The 8,003-nt window shown below is 39.9% G+C and overlaps 1 long non-coding RNA gene across 1 annotated transcript in view; it reads right to left on the bottom strand.

Moving 5' to 3' along the window:
- Positions 1-1,032: 1,032 nt before the first annotated feature.
- LOC122795611 overlaps positions 1,033-8,003 on the bottom strand; it is a 181,905-nt gene continuing 174,934 nt past the window's right edge. Inside the window, exon 3 of the long non-coding RNA XR_006363837.1 lies at positions 1,033-1,069. This is a non-coding gene — a long non-coding RNA (uncharacterized LOC122795611). The remainder of the gene's footprint in view (positions 1,070-8,003) is intronic.

The following is an 8,003-nucleotide window of genomic DNA, read 5'->3' as shown; positions in this document are numbered from 1 at the left end:
ACATCACACCAAATGACATTTGATGACCTTTATTAGATTTTCATAACATAGCCTTGATCACCAACTTTATTAATTACAACTATTCATGATATAATTGATACTAGAATACAGCATACCATCCTTGTAATGTTAATCAGGGCAGCGTACCTACTCACCCTGCCCCAGTAAGCAGCGTCCATACTTCTACATACTTTACTTATGAAGCAGCATCCTATCTCACTTTATACACCATTCATTGTAATGTTAATCAGGGCAGTGTACCTACTCACCCTGCCCAACAAGCAGGGTCCATATCTCTGCTCCCTTACTTTACCTATGAAGCAGCATCCCAACTCACTTCATACACCATCCATTGAATTACCATCCACCAATAAACACCATCCTTACCTCAGCTTGCTTATCTATTCAGCAAGCTTCCTCCAACTACTAATTTCCTTTCCCCAGCTCCTTGAAATGAACATCCAGACATCAGAGGGGGGAACAGAAGAGGGCAAGCCTATCCCTCTTCTCCGCCAACCAGCCTGACCAGGCTGTTCCCCCTCCCTTCTATACAAAATTGTTCAATCCGCTTCCCACAATGGGAAGGGTCAAGCCAAACATCATTTGGTGTACAATAACTACCTGAACATTACCAGCCCTTGGCAATTACCTAATGCTTACCAAAGCCTCACCTGCCACTGGAGCAGGAATACTCAACCCCAATCACCAACACTACCTAACCCTTAGCAAGGAAGACCCCAGCTAAGAATACAATGTGAAGTTCAATTCTGATACTCCCCAACAATTTCAAGCAAACAAGACATTACCTTGTGAGTACATATTCAGCTGCACTGCTGGAAAAACCAAACTTTTCATCCCCTCCATCAGCTGCCACATTCCTCAGCCTTCAATCTTACCTGTCGAGTCCACGTTCCTTTTGCCCATCACGTAAAATCCACTCTGCTCATCCCATCTGCCACCTCAGTGATCTATAATGAAAAGGACAAAATTAAATCCTCTAATATGTACAGAAGGCTCCACCTTATACCCACCTATTCCAAATTATAGCCACAGCATTCCAAGACTGCATCTGCAAGAAAGAAAAAGACAGGTAAATCATCCAAAATACATAACCATACTCCAAGACATTTTCAAGGACATCCTATCCCGCCAACTCAGGAAGGACTGTACCACCACCACTCACATCTATGGCAAAGCAGACATAACTGAAACTATGCTTCCAATGACTCTATCAAATACCCAAGATAAATTTAACCATCAGTCGAGTATGTTAAAACAACCCCCCCCCCCATGAAGGGACCTATCCATATCCACAACATGGGTAACCTTGCGATTCCAGAACACATCAATTAGCGCCCCAAATATTGGCTAATAGCTTTTATTGTTCACAAAATATACACGTTTTAAAATTTTATACTGTTTGTTTAATTTGCAGGAATACAAGCTGTGTATAGGCTGTTAGAGGTGTGACATTCCACACCACATAGGTGTTAGTGAGGTAGGGCAGCACTGAACCACTCACCATTATATTAAACACCAGTGTTAAATCTCCTAATGGGTAAACCCACCATCTACAAAGAAAAGAACAAAAGTAAATCCTCTAGCATGTAAAGAGAAGGTTAAACCTCATACCTACCTATTCCAAATTATAGCAGCATTCCAAAAAAAAAAAAAAAAAAAAGGGGGGGGGACATATAAATCACATAAAATACATAAAGCACATTCAAAGACATCACCAAGGACAGCCTAACCCTCCCCTCCCCCACTATGGCCGAGTGACAACAGGCATACGCCATAAACAACAGCATGGTAAGCCCTCGACACCACAAAATGGGTTCCTAAAATGTTAATGTACCTCAAAAGTTGCATTGAAAGAGCCTGCTACCTTCAGTGTTAGACATTTTTAAACTGATATCCTTGGGAATTAGCACTGAATCATATCAGTTTATTAACCAATCTTATTCACAATTAAAACCAGCATATTTAGCCATTCTATCAGCTTCCTAATTGAAATTGTTAATCAACTGTCAGTATGTACTCCACATTTTGCCCATAGATCATCTTGTGCCAAAAACATCATACCTCACTGAGGTTATATCATCATATTTTACCAATAACAGTCTTGTTCCCTAAAACCTGTGGAATTGGCTATTGGCATCACTTAAATCATTTCATCTTTAATTCGTTCTCCAATAGGTGGATACCACCTTTTAGCCTTAGCTATCAATGGCATTTTATAGAGGTGAATTGCATCATATTTCAAACTGTCCCCAGATATAACTATGAATCCACTATCTGAGAAATATACATTTATATACATCTTTAATTTATGTTTCAATAATACTTTGTTGACATGCTAGTTCCACTAGGCAGATAAGGTTTTTGATCAATCCTCCTAACTAATGCAACAAATTAATGAATGAATAAATAAATCACTAAGTAAATAAATACTGAAGTTATAATTTGTGCAATTCCATAAGCTTTGTGTACATCTACCACCACCAAAGCATATCACCTCTAGGCACAGTCCCCACTGGGCACAGTGAAAGCAAGCACAAACAGAACTCACTGACCTACCTTAGACTAAGCAACTAAGTAAATTATCGGTTATAACCCACATGTGAAAGCTGAGCCCCATGAAACCCCTCACAGGCGATAGCAATTCAATTTTATACCTTATATAAATTCATTACAATTATCCTCCTCACAGTGTCCACCCCTCCATACTCACAAGAGTCTTCCAGTCTCCTTTCTCCTTCCCACTGTCTTACCCGCGACTAGCAGCATCAACTTCCAAATTCCTTTGGTCCTTCATAAATAAAATCTTTCAGGAAACAACTATTAATGCCTTGAAAAATGGTCCTTTAAACAATCTCCGCTCTGCTTCTTTTACACTCTAAAATGGTATCCCAATCACCCTAAGTCCACCCCTTCTTAGGGATAAATTACCTTGATCCCAGCACCATACAAAATTATTTTAAGGTCAGGAGAAACTATAAAATATTTGTATAGCGTGTTCTCCTTCCTACCGTTTCCAACAGTAGGAATTTACTAAGCATTCTCATACTCAAGCCTCACCAGTGCAGCTATTGTGTAATACATCTGAATGTGTTAGGTATACGGGATTATCACTCTGAAAATGAACATATAATTATGAGAAACGGAGAATTTCCCTGTCAACGGTCAACTTATTCGACATACCACGCATGCGCAGGGGGACCTACTGAACATAAAAAAAAAAAAAAAACACTTGCGGCTTAGATGAAATCATAGGCAATTCTATAAAACCCTACCACTAATAAAAGGCCCAAAAACAAGGGTCATGCTGCATAAAACCCTACCATGCCTCTACCTTCCAGCTAACTGAAGAATCTGTTTATTAACATTTTTTTTTTTTTTACAAACCCACATAAAGCTTTGAGGCCAAGAACTCCCACTGTTCTATATGCTTGCCCATATACATTTTCAAGATGTTTGGTAGCAACATTTACAGATTTGCTTAATACTGCTGCTACCTGGCATGAGTTTAACTTTTCCAGATTCAGACTAACCCTAACAGAAGAAACTGTTTACTCTAGACCTCATTCATATTATTACCCTTTCCAGCAAGAGCATGGAAGCAACCAAAATAAATGTTTACTTTATCTCTTGTAGTATATGGTTTCTGTCAATATTTTCCCTTGGCTTTAAAGACTGTTACAGTAACACCAGTAGGAACTCAGATATTCATTCTGACGTGCCGCTTATGAAAGCACCTACTTATTTATGTCTGCTCCATTCCATAGTCCTGGGACCATGCCTTTTTACCATGTTGCAGCAAACTGACCACCATCCAACCTGAAAACCTTGTACACCTTTAATGCTGCTGCAACTACTAAATTAATATCTATGATATGTTGAATTTTATGTTCATTTCTTTTAATAACAGTCACCTTAATCATTTACTCCTTACACATGAAATACTCCATCTCACTCTCTCTCTCCGGTTGTCTCTGTCTTTGACACTCCTTTCCCAAATGTGCATATTGATAATAAATAATGTGCGAGTTATTTCAATACCCATGCGCGTTCCATTTTTAAAATATAAGTTCACCAGTTGTTGTTGTGTCTTTCGGCTTATCCCGGTTAGGGGTCGCCGCAGCGGAACTCCGGTCCACTAATGTTTTGTAGAGGATTTTTATGTGCTGAGTTACTAGTCCTGACACACAACCTTCAACGAAGGCATGCCCATTCATGCATGCCTCCACACAGAAGACGCTCTAGCTGAGAATCGAACAGGACAACGTCTTGCTGTGAGGCGACAACGCTACCGCAGCACCACTACAGTATATTTCTTACCAGTTATCATTTTAATTAAAAGCAATGTATAGAGCATGTGGGGCATTTTAAAAAGCTGAGTAGCTTTGTTGAAAAACGTTAGCATCACAGCTTTGTGTTTTTATATATAGTTTGTTACTACAATTAGATACTAAATTCTAATGTCCCAGAAGTAATCACATGTAGGCTGACACGCTTTAAAGTGATGGTTGTTTCAGAAGTGATCGCTGTAGCATCTTCTACAAATGTACAGATAAAGAGGGTAGGAAGGGATGGGAATAAATGCCACGTCATTAACTAGAGACCCACACACATCTTGAATTCCGATATCGACACTGAAATTGATTTGATGCCGCAAACTCGTTCAGATTAAAGTCGTATTTACTGTGCAGCAAAAGTAACTTACAGGATACTGAGCAATGCTCCTACCATGTGGAATCTTATAACTTCTGTTATTTCCAAATGTGACATCGCTGATACATACATATGCAAGGTTTAAAGTGGGACTTTCGTGCACTCCAGCGAAAACACACATTATTGTGATCTCTCCATAGAAATCACTGCCATTATTTATTTCCTTGACACTCAGACAGATTGTCTGTCTATATACTTGTTGGCGTTAATTTCCAAAAAACTAACTGCCCTCATTAGTTCACAGAAGGGATTATCAGTTGCATATCCACATTTTGGAATTGGATGAGAGGCACACATTACTGAGAAACCCACAAGCCCGCGAAAAGGGTTTGACCAGCCACCATTACACGGAAGTGCCTCATGGCGTGAAAACAATGAAACGCACTGCTCAACTGGCGACTGCCTCACAGAACCACAGTGCACAAGCAGCCCACCCCAGAATCTGGATCCATTGCTGAGCAAACCCTCCACCGAATATAATTAAAAAAAAAAAAAAAAGCTACACACCATGGACGAGACAGCAGCCATCCAAAGGCAAGATACGATCACAAATGGAAACCCAGCCAACGACTGTAACCCACAAAACCCACAGCACACCTCCGAGCCATGAATCATGGACAAAGCTCAGCATCAGAGCAGTAAAACACCTGCATACTTCCACCCCATCGGAAAGGAGCATGGGGAAACTAGCATAGACACACTGCCAGCAAACATTTAGTCCTAACAACCCGATACTCACTCAGACCATCCTATCAGCAAGAAATTCGGGCATTCAAACAGCTATGAAGGTTATAGTTGAGTGGTATAACCAGCATGTAATCCCCACAACCCCCTCCCATGAACAAGCGCCAGCACCAGAAGGCCACACCTTAACCAAAACATGTCAAATATTTATTGAACTTGAAATAAGGACTAAAGAACTAGCAAGCCCCTGACATGGAACACTTCACCCCACACCTGTACTCAACTAAAACACCCAATCCTGCCCTTAACTTTAAACTGCAGCAGTTACCTTTTTTATATAGATGTAGACATACATAATTACAAACCCTACCTACCTAATTAAAACATCTCCTCACTGCAACAACTACTGAACCAGGCCTACCTGCCAAGTTCAATACCTACAGGTCGTCTTGGATGTTCTGCTTGCCTTAACAAGTTCACGCCAAAATGTGACTGCTTAACCCAACTACACTAGACTAAATCTATTAAGCCCCTCCACATCATCATCTCACTTCCTCCCAACCATCCCTGCCTCCACCTAACCCTTTCACCTCCCCAACCCACTTAATCCCCCTTAATATTAACCTAACCCCCCCATGAAGATGTCCTGGGACAACTTAGTTTGTGCCAAACTTCATTTACCTCAAACTATGTGACAGCTTATTCAATTTCAAAGCCCTTCCAAACCCGGGTGGCATTGAGGCTTACTCTGAGCTGTACACAAAAGCACTGCACAACCACATTCATAACTGCATAGGGGGGCAGTACCTGTATGAGTCAAACCTATGATTACTGGCAAAAATAAACCACCCTGGTTGACCCCTAGCACAAATAGGCTATTTGACAAAAGGAAAAAAATCCTCTCCAAAGCCAGGAAGGAACAGACAAAACAGTGCAAAAATATACTCACCAGGCTAAACAAACAAAGAGATGGTAAAATCTGTCAAAGTAAACTATGAGGCAAAGATAACCTCCCAGGTGAAAGATAGCTATAAGACTTTTTTTTAATTATGTTCGTAATCTCAGGGGAAACACTCAGCAATGTACTGAGTTAATCATGAATGGCAACACTTACAGACCCTCATTAGGCCCATAATCGAGTACAATGCTCCCTTCTGCATGTACCTAACCAGGCAATTACACTCTGGAGTGGCCCCAGAGATTTCTCACCAAAGGAATACAAGTGTAAGACACATGTCTTATGCAGACCAACTAAAGGCATTAGCCCTTTACTCCTTCTCATATTGTTTACTGAGAGGGGAATTATGCCTAAATAACAAGGCATATCTTGATCCAACCCAGATGAAAATGTTACATATTCACAAGAAAAATATACAAGGATTCCATGTTCCATGGACCTGAACTTTGTTTGTGACACTAACAAAACTTACTGGACAGACAAATTTGTATCTCAAAGGCTACCTCATCTATGGAATAAACTTCCGATTTTAGTAAAACAAAGCCCATCCCTCACTCTCTTCAAAAAGAATTTGGATAAGTGGATGGTAAACTGTAAATTCACTCCTGGGATACCACCTCTGTCCCTTATGGACAAAGGTAGTCTATATAATGACTCAGGACTCTAGCACCCACTCACTAATCTGATACTACCATATCCCATATCTGGGGAATTAAGATATAATATTGTCAGATCTTGGGTATTATTGGCTAGGCTTGTAAAGGGTCTTGTGCCATTAGCCTAGTAGTCACCTTTTAACCTATGAACCTATTATACAACCCTGGTCACAATAACTCATAAATAACAGCTCAGGTATGCCCATTCTTGTAATGCATGTAATCAAGTTACTCAATTTATAAGCAACTCTGTCAATTAAAAAATAACTTTTTAAGGGATCAAGCCCCCTCTACACCATACCTTTCAGCTGTCCAGATTTTTACAGAATGTTCAAATTTTTGCTTCATATTTTTCCTCTGTTCTTCATAAATTTTGTGATTTCATGGAAAATCAGTGAGGATTGAAGTCACTACAGATCTGCAACTCAGGCATGAGTGTTGAAGAAGGCAGGAGTGCGACACTGAATAGAGAGAGTTGGCACCAGTTAACACGATACCCTGACCCCATGTAGAAAAAATGGGGAAAAGGGGGCTGATGATGATGATGATGATTTAAGTTTTAGACTTTATATCCTTCAAGAAATGCATGCCAATGCTACAGCTATTATTCTAGCAACTTTCTGTTTATAATGACTTTCTAAGTTTATAAGAGAAAACTTTAAAATCTGTGTCTATGTTTGAGCCTTTTATAAAAAACTATGCATTGCTGTATCCCCACAGGCAATAATATTCCAACTTTAGATGGCATCTTACCCTGGATGCCACAAAATATATCAAACAAAACAATAATTATGGGTGATGTAAATATTAATTGGCAAACTCTCATGTGTGACCTCTCAACTAAGAGTATAAATACACATGGATGTACTCAACTCATCACAACACCAACCAGATTTCCAAAGAAGAACTCCCAAGGATCCATCTTAGATTGGATCTTAGTGACTGATCCCAACAAACACTCCAATTCCAGGACT

The sequence above is a fragment of the Protopterus annectens genome, chromosome 2.part2 (genome assembly GCF_019279795.1).
Source record: "Protopterus annectens isolate FY-2018-M chromosome 2.part2, PAN1.0, whole genome shotgun sequence".
NCBI lineage: Eukaryota > Metazoa > Chordata > Ceratodontiformes > Protopteridae > Protopterus > Protopterus annectens.
This window is presented reverse-complemented; position numbering and strand designations above follow the sequence as displayed.